Consider the following 12,580-nt stretch of genomic DNA (forward strand, 5'->3'; position numbering starts at 1 on the left):
AACACTTGAAACCTCAAGGTCAAACACTTTTATTCCACAAATATACAACCGAGTTAGGACCAAAACAAAGAAAAATAGGAGGGGCTAAAAGAAGGATAAAATGGATACCATCATAGAAATAAAGCACACACCACTCAGCCATATGAAAGATGTATAATATTGTCCTAATAAAGACATGTCAAGAGTATTCTTTTCTTATATCAAAAAGTCTAATTCTGCCAAAATATGATTGCTAACTTGCTTTGTTGACAGATTTCTTTCAGAAGCTAAGGAAGCAGAAGGAACAGCCTATGCACAGTTATAATGTGAATGACGTATGACAGGATCAAAGGAGAAAGTGATCGTATTATAAAGGGTTTCTACAAGTAAAAAAAGAGAGAGCATTAGGCTCAGTTACAAATGTATCACAGTTTCCAACAGGACAGTTCAAAAACAAAAGGTATCACCCCGATGACCTAAGTGAAATGGCTCACAAGGGATCTAAATTTTACACAATTCCAATGACGAAAAAGAAGGAAGCACCCAATGTGGCTGCAGAATCTGTAACAGAAGTGCAAAAACATACAGATATGGTAACAGGAATTTGAAAGCTCAGGAAAAACTAAGGCTTAGAAAAAGCTGCTTAAGATAACAAAAGCTTTTATAATTACATTCAAATAAATATCATTCCACCTTATATGGTACAGCACTTAACATCTTAAAAATATTTTACATACTTTACCTCATGCATATCTCTTTGGAGATAAATATGATTTCTGCAGATGAAAAAACAGAAGCACAAGCATATAAAGTAATGTGCCCAGCATCACATGGGTATTAAGAAGTGGAGTTGCGGGAGCGCCTGGGTGGCTCAGTCGACAAGTGTCTGCCTTTGGCTCAGGATCATGGTCCGAGGTCCTGAGATGAAGTCCCACATTGATCTCCCTGCTCAACTTCCCCCCAGCGCCCCCCCCCACCCTGCCCAACTCATGGGGTCTCTCTCTCTCACAAAAATAAATAAAATTTAAAAAAAAAAAAACAAGAAGAGGCAGAGTGGGAATTAGGCCCCAGTTTCATACTTTCTTACCAAGTGGTGTCTCCACAATAACATACTATTTGTCAAAGAGAACAAGGAACTGAGAGAATCACTGCTCAGAGAAGATGTTGTTAGGGTTGAGAGAGCACATAGAAAAGGCAGAATTGCTCAACTTGTATTTTGCTTATCTTCTCTCAGTTTTTAAACTAAAACTGTAGAAGAGCAATGAGAACTGAAACCCGAGCCTGGTGAATGAGAGACTAAAACAACTTTATATGAGTGCAAGTCTTTGGTTCCAGATGCAATTCATTCTATGCTGTTAAAGCAATCAGCAAGTGTAATCACAAAGCTGACTCTCATAATCTTGGAGAAAGAGCTCAGAAAGAAATAATCAGGGCCTGGATATTGGTCGGATGTACTTCAAATTTTACGAGCTGCAGGAGTGGAGAAGTGGATTCCAGAAATCACAGACATATAAATTTAATATTAATCTTCAGTCAAATGTGAGAATAGATTATGAAAATGAGTGGTTTCTGAATATTTAGAAGATAATCTCTAGATGACAGCATGAATTCAAACAGAATAAGGCCAAATTCACTGCATTTACATCTTGGAAAAGATTGATTACTAGACTTCTTAGATCCAGGAACGAAGAATAATAATAACTTACAGTCACTGAGTTCCAGCTATCTGTAAGGCACTGTTCTAAACATCCCATATGTGGGATGCAACATCCTATATGCAACAACCTATTTTACAGTTGGAAAAAACAGTCTTAGAAATTAAAGTACTTGCCTAAGATCACACAATTAGCAAAGCCGGGGGAAAAAGTGTATTCTGGCCAGAACAGTATTCAATGTGTTTTTTATGCTATTTTTGCAAATACGTTGTTTGAGTGTGAGTTGGATATTAGTGTAGTTGGTAAGTTTACTAGTCTATATCAACCTAAATGAAAGAAATCTTTAGGGGATGTGCCTTGGAATTCTGCTCTTGACCCTATATTGATTCTGACTGTTTACAAGATAAAGACACAGAAGACATGCTTATAAAATCCCCAGAGTACACAACTCGGGAGAAACAAACCAAAGTTAAAGTGAAAAGTAACAAGGGTGAGTGTAAAGCTTTACAACGGAGAAGAAATGAAGTGCTCACTTAGAAGCTCTTTATAAGTGGAGTTAGCCACCTGAGTTTAAGAAGGGCTGCTAATTGGTGGCTAAAAGAATCAATGCAAATCTACCTACCAGGACACTGAGAATGTATCAGTATCAATCTGTAAACTCTGTTGCTGGTCAGCCTACATCGCCACTGTATTCATTTCTACACTCCACATTTTTTTTTTCCTTTTTTTTTCCCCCTTTTTATTAATTTTTTCAGCGTAACAGTATTCATTCTTTTTGCACAACACCCAGTGCTCCATGCAAAACGTGCCCTCCCCATCACCCACCACCTGTTCCCCCAACCTCCCACCCCTGACCCTTCAAAACCCTCAGGTTGTTTTTCAGAGTCCATAGTCTCTTATGGTTCGCCTCCCCTCCCCAATGTCCATAGCCCGCTCCCCCTCTCCCAATCCCACCTCCCCCCAGCAACCCCCAGTTTGTTTTGTGAGATTAAGAGTCATTTATGGTTTGTCTCCCTCCCAATCCCATCTTGTTTCATTTATTCTTCTCCTATCCCCCTACCCCCCCATGTTGCTTCTCCATGTCCTCATATCAGGGAGATCATATGATAGTTGTCTTTCTCCGATTGACTTATTTCACTAAGCATGATACGCTCTAGTTCCATCCACGTCGTCGCAAATGGCAACAGATGAATGGATCAAGAAGATGTGGTATATATACACAATGGAATACTATGCAGCCATCAAAAGAAATGAAATCTTACACTCCACATTTTTAAGAGCTACACTGATTCAAAAATGGTAATTAAAAGCATGCATCCAGTTAAAGGTTAAGACAATGTCATGTGAAAATATATGCTTAACAAAGCTAAACAGAATAATAGTTTTCAGGGGCGCCTGGTTGGCTCAGCGAGTTAAAGCCCTGCCTTCTCGGGTCATGGTCTCAGGGTCCTGGAATAGAGCCCCGCATAAGCTCTCTGCTCAGCGGGGAACCTGCTTCCTCCTCTCTCTCTGCCTGCCTCTCTGACTACTTGTAATCTCTGTCAAATAAATAAAATCTTAAAAAAAAAAAAGAATAATAGTCTTCAAATAATGGTCTTACAAATAATATTTGAAAAGGTGTTAAGAGAATAATCGGCTTTATTCAGTATCACTGCAGAGAAGTAAAATGAAGGTAACAGCAGAACTTGCTCACCTCACAGGACGTGATGAGGACGGAGCTACTGCACCTGAAGTACCTACAACAGTACCCGGCTTACAATTAAGTGCTCAGTAACTTGCAACAATTTTCATAATAATTTCATGATGGAATTAATAATTAAGGTTCTACTTTATGCCAAATGCTGCAGTTAAGATACGATACTTCATTACATCCTTACAAGAACCCTAGGGGATTTGTTTAACTCTGTTTTACAGAAAAGGAGCCAGGGTTTCAGAGAAGTTGCTTGCTCACATCTAATATGGCATGGAACTCGATTCAAACAAAAGTTTCCCTGACTCCAAAGCCCACGTTCTTTCTACTATTTCATTCCACCTCCAAAAGCCCAACAACAGAACAGGTTTTCTCCTAAGGTAATGAGCTACTTAACATACACAACTTGAGTAGTTTCAAAAGCTGAACTACTATCAGGGGCACCTGGGTGGCTCAGGCCTTAGGCTTCTGTCTTTGGTCCCCATAGGGCTCCCTGCTCAGCGGGAAGCCTGCTTCTCCCTCTCCCACTCTCCCTGCTTGTATTCCCTCTCTTGATGTCTCTGTCAAATCAATAAATAAAATCTTAAAGAAAACTTAGTGATCATAAAAAGGTAGTAAAATACCTAATAATAATACTGTATTCAGGTTAAATACCTCAAAATACAAGATGCTTCTGTGTTCAATAATAATTTATTTTCAATGGATGTCTTCCCACTAAATTTTCATTTTATTATACCCGTTATTGTTAACCAAGTAACAGTAACTGTCTAATACAATCGGCCAATTTATCAGAACTACTTATAACTATTAATAAACTATATGTTATACTTTGTATAAAAATATTTTTTAAAGTTTCAGCAGGAAAACAAATAGAAGAAACTAAATGAGCTGTCATATTAGCTTCTGCCCACTCATCCCATCTGTCTTCTCCTTTTATTTTATGGAACTCTGATTTGCTCTGCAAGATGCAACAAGATATAGGATGAAAAATATTAAGATGAGTATCAAAAAATTTAGTAACTGTATTTTATTTTGTCTTTATGTTTCAATTAGGAAACCGACACAAGAAAATTACTAATTTATAAACTGTATATTAATTAGATATGTTTGTTTCTAATAGCTATAAGTTGGCAAGCATTTCTGGTATGTTTATTTGGAACATCTCAAATATTCTTTTGGGGAGTTATCTGTCACATATCCAATTCAAATGAGCTTATATAATCCATCACCACTGTTGAATGGAATCAAAAGATGAAATATTAAAAGAATCTTGAGCCCACCCTGCTCTATTATTACGGACAAGGCAAAACTTTATTTTACCTTTACCATTACTTTATGGTAACATCATAAGTTGATCCACCTTTCCCTCCCATTCCCTCACCTCCCGCCTGCATGTACATATCTCATAATTTAGCAAAGCCTCTAATTAGAAGCTCAAATAGCAGCATTTTCATTCAACATTTACTGAGTGTCTATTATCTGCCACACTGTTAATAGAGACACTGTGGTTATACAGCAGTAACCAAAACAGACATGGCTACTGGAGTTTATGTGGGACACACACATTAACCAAATACCATCACATAAATAGCAAAGTAACTACAAATTATGAAAAACGATATGACAAAGTATACTTAAAGGACCTAATTTCAACTGGGGTCTCACGCGAGGAGACCTTAAGGAATGGTGCTTAAGCAAAGACCTAAAGGATAAGTAGGAGTCAGGGAAGAAGAGAGAAGAGGGAAAAGGATTCCAGAAGACAAAACAAATCCAGTTCTTAAATACTTCATAAGGAAGCTCATTATTTAGTACAGCCAGTGTCCTTTCTGGTAATCAGTAAATCAGTAAAGGTTAAAGTGAAGAGTTAAAATGTTTTTCTTATTCTGAGTAGCATAATATTTACCACGACTTCCTCTAGTAATGGGTTGTCCTGGTTCAATTTAGTTTTGTGTGTCAGGAATGCTAATGAATGGAGGGCCTTCCCACCCATCGCCCCCATTCTTGATACCTACACGTATTCTTTTAGCATGTAAAAAAGCACATGGCCTTTTTCAGTGCAATCCTGACTACTGTCCAGAAGTCAATGTCTATGTTTTGCCTTGATACAGGCTTGACCTGGCTTAATAATCCTAGTGTTGTTTTTATACTGTATATTGTATATTTATATTGTATACTGTATTAACAATTCAAATAACTTGGTTGAGTTTTTTAAATCATAGTCTGTAGCATTCCTGGCATCTACTTATAGATTTTCAAAAATACAACTATTCCTTAGGTTAATATAATACTTTTCCTAAGAGCTCAGCATTCAACTAAATTGTTTACTGCTAAAATTCTGCTCATCTGGATCAGTGATATTTGAATCTCGGTCTTTCCACTCTCAGAGAGAGTACAGAGAGCACACCATGTCTGCTGCTGCTCAGGCACTGAAAAGTTTATCCCATAATAAGATTACAGTCTGCCAATCTGGCCAATGCTGTAGGAATCTATGCTGGGCTTGATGGACCTTCATCGCCTCTCTCTGCCCCAGTGGTATCTGAGAAATCTGACTGGCTAACAGCCAATGAGCAATTTCTCACACAATGTCACTGTAAACTAACCATACAAGTGGAGAAAACTTTTCTTCTTCACTAAAATTAAAATTAAAACGTCTCCTAAGTGTATCATCTCAAATTTTTCTACGGCTCCAAAGAGGCACACATACAAGTTCAATTTAAATTACATAATCGGAGACTCAAAGTAGTACCAGCACAGATGATTGTAAACCATAAAATTATTATTAAACCAAATTAAAATCTGTACTGGCAAATAATTTCCCCATGTAGCCAGTTCTGCAAAAGTAGTTTCTTTTAAAAATGAACAATTAATTTCAATACGGTAGTACTTTCATCAATTTTAGAAAGTCTTTTTAAAAATGAGAAAATGTCCCTTAAAAGTGCATTTAAATGTTTTCTTTTAAAAAAAAAGTTGTTTTTTTTTTTTTAACATTTTACTTATTTGACAGAGAGCTGGAGCGCACACACAGGGGGAGTGGCAGGAGAGGGAAAAGCAGGGTCCCGGCTGAGCAGGGAGCCCAATGTGGGACTTGATCCCAGGACCCTGGGCTCATGACCTGAGCTGAAGGCAGTTGCTTAACTGACTGACCCACCCAGGTACCCTGGTTTTTTCAATTCTAATGTAATTCAAAAATGTTCATGCCCAAAAGCTTGATTTATTAAAGCCCTTGTTTTTTCCATATGCCAGTGTTAAATGAAAAACAACCCATTGAGAGAAATTTCTCTTTTAAAGAAGTCATCTATTGAAACTGAAAGCTCCTAAAATTTGTGTATCTTAAAGACTCACTACTGAGATGCCTTAAAAAATCAGTCTCTAGATATGAAACAGACAACATCTTGAATGTGAGTCATCCTAAAAAGTGAAATGCTATCCACCAAATTATAGAACTTAGTATGGAAACTGGTCTGTCAAACACTCCAAGCTTATCTGATCAGATCTACCACGTCTATATTACCTGCTGAAGCAAAACCTAACATGAAAGCTTCGTGACATGTTTAAAATATTTTTACTAAAACTTCTAAATTCTTCTTGGCTGAATTTTCATGCTTGCTCTCAATTCAGATCCTAACAGGGGAGGAAGAAAAGGTTCTTTCGATAAAATAAAACCCAAGTCTAGAGCTAGCTCAGGGAGCTTTATGGATGTCCTCATACCCATCAGAGGACCCATTAGAAGTTAGTAAGTAAACTTGATCTAAGCGAAATCATTGTCGCTAAAAATGCAGGAAAGAACTGCCACATCAAGTACAAAGTAGAAGCAGTTGTAAGAGTAATACAATATAGCATTTTCTAGGGTACAGATGAAGGCATTTAAAAAGTTTTTGTTTCATTTGCGGCTACAGCTCATTAAAGCTGTGTAGTACCAACTAGTAGTTCAGGGTGTAACTTATCCTTCCTAATCAAAGATGACACCGATATCTTATTTCCTGTGGGATGGGTGTGGTTGAAGAGACAGTTATGTCCAAGCCATCAATCTGTGTATGGAGAAGTCTGCGGATCTCACACACGCTTGTCGCTTGATTTTATATTCGTGCCTGCCGTCGGCAAGGCCTATGCTGCGATGATTTCAAATAAAATATCCAATAGTAGTCTGTGGTTATTGTTACTGCTCAGAGAAAACAGTCGCACTCCTCAGCGTTTCATCTCAAGAAAAACCTCCCGGGGTTGAGAACAACTCAGAGCAAGGCTGCAACTTGCACAACTAAGCACAGTCAGGAAACTGGGGTGGGGGCTCACACAGTCTCTAAGCACCATGTACTCACTCCTTTGAGACGGCTACAACACGAAGTGATGAAATGAATAGGAAAACAAAACAAAAAAAAGGATCATCCCCAATTCGGCAGCTTCACTGTCGCTGGGCTGGCGTCGGGACCAGCCGGAGGGACCCCGAAACAGCCTGCTCCCGTAGCGGTCGCGCGCGGTGGTCGCCGGCGGAGCGCGGACCCAAGTTGGCCTCCGCGCCCACGCCGGAACTTGGCCCCGTCTGGCGGCCGCGCCGGCGCCCCCGCTCGCCGCGGCGCCCCCCGCCCGCTCCGCCCGCCGCGGGCTCCGCCAACTTCCCGCCCAGCCCCGGCGGTCGCCGCCCAGCCCCGCGCGGGGCCCGAGTCCCGCCGCCGCCGCCGCCGCGTGCGGGCGGGTGGGGGAGGGGTCGCCGCCGCCTCACCCGACGGGCCGCGAGAACAAAGCGGCGGCCGCGGCGGCGCTAACTTTTTCGGTGTCTGATCCGCGCTCCCTGAGGCGACTACTTACAGAGGCGGGCTCCGTCGGTCGTGAGAAACTCCGCGGCCGCCAGCTTCTGGATCCCAGACGAGGCGCCAGCGAGGCTTCACGCGCCTCGCAGGATCCCGCCCGCCACTGGCGCCCCTTCCTCTCTCCCTCCTCCCCGTCCCGTCCTGAGGCCCGGGGGCGGGGGGCCGGGGCGTGCGGGGCGGGGGCGCGCGGCCGGCGCGGGGCCTGCCGGGAGCTGTAGTTTCCGGGCGGGCCCGAGCGGGTGGCAGCCGCGCGGGGATGCCACTGTGCCTTTGCACTGTGCGGGGACAGCGAGGGCTCTGCGTCCTCGGACGTCCCTGTGTCTCCGTGGGCGCGGGGGAGCGGGGCGCGACCGTGCATTTCAACCAGTTACATACGGTACTCGAACCCATCATTGCCTTTTTCTCTTCCATCGTCCGCTCTGACGGAGGCCACGGTGGCAAGGAACCAAGAGGTAACAACTTGAAAGGGGGACTCGGAAGGGGTCCACAGCATAGAGCAGTTTCCACCCTGATTGCTCTTCTCCCTGCTCCCCATGTTCTCCTCCCTCGGGCCTGCCTCCCAGGTGGCCGCCTGGCGCCGCAGCTCCAGGTATTCTGCCCCCGATGCAGTGACATCCAGAGCCCTTCATCTAAGCAGAGTAAACCGAAGTGGTAACTCTTGTTTCCTATTTGTCCATCATTCAGCTCGCGGGTGTCCCCTGCCATCAAAGTGAAGTGCAGTCAAGGATCATGAACCTAGGCTTCCACGTCCAGGGAAACAGGGTAACAATGCCCGGGGAACAGGGAGGGGTGGGTGTCAGGATGAGGATCTAGAGGGAAAAGACATTGTGTGGTAAATTATAACTTTAATGTGAGAAGAAAACCTGACCAGCTGACGGTGGCTGTCCCAGGAAGGACCTAGTTCTCCTTCTGTCAAGGTTTTATCTCAAAAATACTTAAGTAAAACATATTGAGACAAGCTGGATGGGCTGCTTATCAACGATCCATCCATCCCCAGCAGGGATCTAAGGCAGCTTCTGAGAACAGAAAAGAAAAGGAAGTTAAATGACTCCCTCTGGTTTATACTAAGTCATCAATCTTGATGGATGTTCTTGTATTTAAACTTAAGAAATGAGAATTTTTAAATAACTTATGTTAAAGGTGGGGCAAGTAAAATTGTATGTAACTCGGATCTACTCTGAAACTATTGTTTAGAAAAGACATTTCTGAAATACTTTCAAGAATTGGAAGCTGCCAAATGTCCCATATCCTGTCGATCTAATATTTTATATTTAGTCTTATTCTGCTATTGTTTTATTTTAAAATTGAAAGTAAATCTACTCAAGTTTACATTATTTTTAAAGAACCTTCTTACCTAACTTTGCCTTTTTCTTCCTTCCACTTTCCAACAGACGTTTTAGTCCAGCCCCAAATATTCTCTCTCAGCAAGATTCCCAGGACCTCATTGGAGCAGTTTACAGCCAGTCCCATCTCACTGGTAACTTCCATTTTCTCTCATGGTCCTTAAAGAGACAGAAGTTACTCTTCCTAGAAGTAATTTTTCTAAACGAATCAAGCTCATTATTCAGAGATTTAAGGATTTGTGTGTATGAGAGGGGAAAATATATATATATATATATATATATATATACACACACACATACATATATATGTATATACATGTATATATACATTCCATTTCCACTGCTCTGCTTCTCTTTTTCAAAATAAAATTGTTTCCTCTACTTTAAATGAATTTTTCAACAATACATTTTAGCATAAGACTATCTTTGTACCTGTAATCTTTTGCTGAACATGAACTACAATTTCCTCAAGACATTTTATTCCTATTCCAGAAGCATTGCAGTGATTAAGATTTGGTTTAATAAGTAAACATATTCTCATGTGAGATTTTTAAGCCTTGAAAGAAAGTATAATCAGAGTGACCATGATGGAAAAGATTTTATGTCTTGGTGGTGGCTTATGAAAATTGGAAGCTTACAATCTTCCTCTTGTGGGAATATAGTTGCAAGTCTTGTCCCACATTCACTGGCTTCCCTTGTACTCAATGACGTGCAACAAAATCATTCAGACATGTACCTGCTATAAGCAAAATGAGTCAACATTTGTGACTTAAGAGAGCAGAGTTACCTGATTCAGAATCCTAAATGGAAAAAAAAGATGATTTGCTAGGGTCCCTACTAGAAGAAATGCTCATTATTCTAAAACTTCAGCTGGGTTTAATTTATAGAATTTGATTCCTGAAAAAAATTATTTTGTTTTTGTGGGTTTTTTTCCATGAGGTTGAAACATAAATGAAAAATGCACCACAAAAAACCTCTTTTTTGAAATACTATAGACTGGTTATAGTGTATTTTGAAAAGCCAACTGAAAAAGAAAACAAAGGTGCTGTGGACCTGGATAGGAAACCAGTATTAAAATTAATTCCATGCCAACACTGGCCAGAGCAAAGGAGTTAGGCAAGTGGGCTCCCTCACTCATAGACTGGAAATTGCAGCTGCCCAGAAGGGCCAGTTAGAAGCAAAGGGTTGGGATGGGACTTGGAAGGCAGAATCCAATCTAGTCTCTGCTGTGTCACAGGTTCATGCTGCTCAGTCTCAACTAAGAATTGATGTTCTTGTCCATGAAATGCGGAAAGATGATTCCGTACTCCCACAGGATTGTTGTGAGAAGGAAGAGATGCCCCGAGTGGACCACACATGCAGTGGGCATTGAAGGTAGTCCCCTGCAGGACGCATCATGGTTCTGCCTCTGAACAGCTGTGTGGCCAGAGGTATGGCAACCTCAGTCAGCTTCTGTCTCAGCATCAGTTACGTCCAAGGTCACCGGTATCATCCTTGGATGATAGCACTCCTTACCCGGGAAGTTGTGCAAGAACAAAATGACATAACACATGGATGACACTTCAAAAAAAAATTCACAAGTGAATGCTCGGTAAATGTTAGCTATTATTCACATTAAAGAGCTTTTTCCGGTGCCACATCTCCTGGCAACACAGAGAAAGAAAAGTTAACAAGCTTGAGTCTGTGAAGGGAAATTTAAGATAATAGTGAAGAGATTAAATAACCCAGGAATCCCTATGGCTGTTGGATGAAATTCTTTTTTACGTCCTCAAAGAAAGGTCCGACTGCACAGGTACTCGGCTGACCAGAAGCCATCACTGTGACACTATCTACATTGATAGCTCAGGTGTTCCCGTGCCAGATAAAATCACTAAATGGTCTTATATTTGTTGGTTTCATTTTTAATAAAGTAATCAGACTATACTGAACATTATTATAATTAATACTCTGATCATACATCCCAAATTTCCAAATCTCCAGAAAGAATGCTGACTAACCCTAGACTCCAAACTCTCTCATAGTTCCTTATATGATGATGGAACATGTGGCTGAAAGCTAATTGAGGTTAATTTGGCTTGCTTGCCTTTTTCCCTAGATTCTCCTTACAGTCGTTGGTGGTGTACAGACTCAATAAACTTTTTTTTTTTTTAGGAGATCTTATTTATTTGATAGACAGAGATCACGAGCAGACAGAGAAGTAGGCAGAGAGAGGAGGAAGAAGGCTCTCCACTGAGCAGAGAGCCCGATGCAGGGCTCGATCCCAGGACTCTGGGATCATGACCTGAGCCGAAGGCAGAGGCTTTAACCCACTGAGCCACCCAGGTGCCCCTCAATAAACATTTTTGAGAGGCTACTATGTGCAGGGCATTTGATAGGATCTATAGGTGAAACAATTGCTGTGAGCAAAAGCACATACGTATGAAAACATGGGGCATAGCCGTGGACCAGAGTTTGGTGAGGCTGAGCCATAGGATTTTTTTCCTCATGATTTTTCACAATTGAGGTGTAATTCACAAACTATGAATTTCACCTTTTTAAAGTGCACCGTTTACTGGTTTTGAGTATATTCACAAATTATGCAACATTATGACTATCTAATTTCAGAATATTTTCATCACCCCCAAAAGAAACTCCATGTCCATTAGCATCACTCCCTGTGATCCTTGGAGGTGGCCAGCACACCCAGTGGTCTTCCAGTGGACTCACAGTTGCTTGGATTTGGAACACTTGGGCAGGCAGGTGGGGGGAATGGTGTGGATGAGCTGCTCGTAGGACACATCCTGTGCTTGCTACACTTGGCTCCAAACACTGACTTAACAAATCTCTACCTCTAGCTTGATCCCTTTCTATAAACACTTGAATGTTCCACAGAAAGATCACAAATTCAAGTGTCCCTAACTGAACTCATCTTTGCCTTGAAACCTTTGGTTCTTCCTATATTTCCAATCTTAGTGTGTAGTGTTACCATCAGTTTAGCCATCTAAGGCAGAAACTTCTTGGTCAGCCTAGACTCCTTTTCCCTTGTTTCAGATCCAATTAATGACCAAGTGCCATCAATTTCATACCATCCTAGTTCTTGTATCGTTTGCCTCTTCATTTTCACTGTGA

At 41.3% G+C, this 12,580-nt stretch overlaps 2 protein-coding genes across 5 annotated transcripts in view; one reads left to right on the forward strand and one right to left on the reverse strand.

Annotated features, from left to right (window-relative positions):
* The window catches only part of PRKD3 (protein kinase D3), a 79,883-nt gene extending 71,640 nt beyond the window's left edge, over positions 1 to 8,243 (reverse strand). The window contains exon 1 of one of the 3 annotated variants that reach the window (XM_045979509.1): positions 8,128 to 8,243. The gene's annotated coding sequence lies outside the window, so the exon portion shown is untranslated. Of the gene's footprint in view, positions 1 to 7,640; positions 7,793 to 8,127 lie in introns of those variants that run through there. The other 2 variants (XM_045979510.1, XM_045979508.1) reach the window with 2 other exon arrangements.
* A 142-nt stretch (positions 8,244 to 8,385) lies between these two features.
* Positions 8,386 to 12,580, forward strand: part of QPCT (glutaminyl-peptide cyclotransferase) — a 41,380-nt gene continuing 37,185 nt past the window's right edge. For both annotated transcript variants that reach the window (XM_045979947.1, XM_045979949.1), the window contains exons 1-3: positions 8,386 to 8,581; positions 8,814 to 8,891; positions 9,521 to 9,606. The gene's annotated coding sequence lies outside the window, so the exon portion shown is untranslated. The remainder of the gene's footprint in view (positions 8,582 to 8,813; positions 8,892 to 9,520; positions 9,607 to 12,580) is intronic.

The sequence above is a fragment of the Meles meles genome, chromosome 15 (assembly GCF_922984935.1).
Source record: "Meles meles chromosome 15, mMelMel3.1 paternal haplotype, whole genome shotgun sequence".
NCBI classification, from domain to species: Eukaryota; Metazoa; Chordata; class Mammalia; order Carnivora; family Mustelidae; genus Meles; species Meles meles.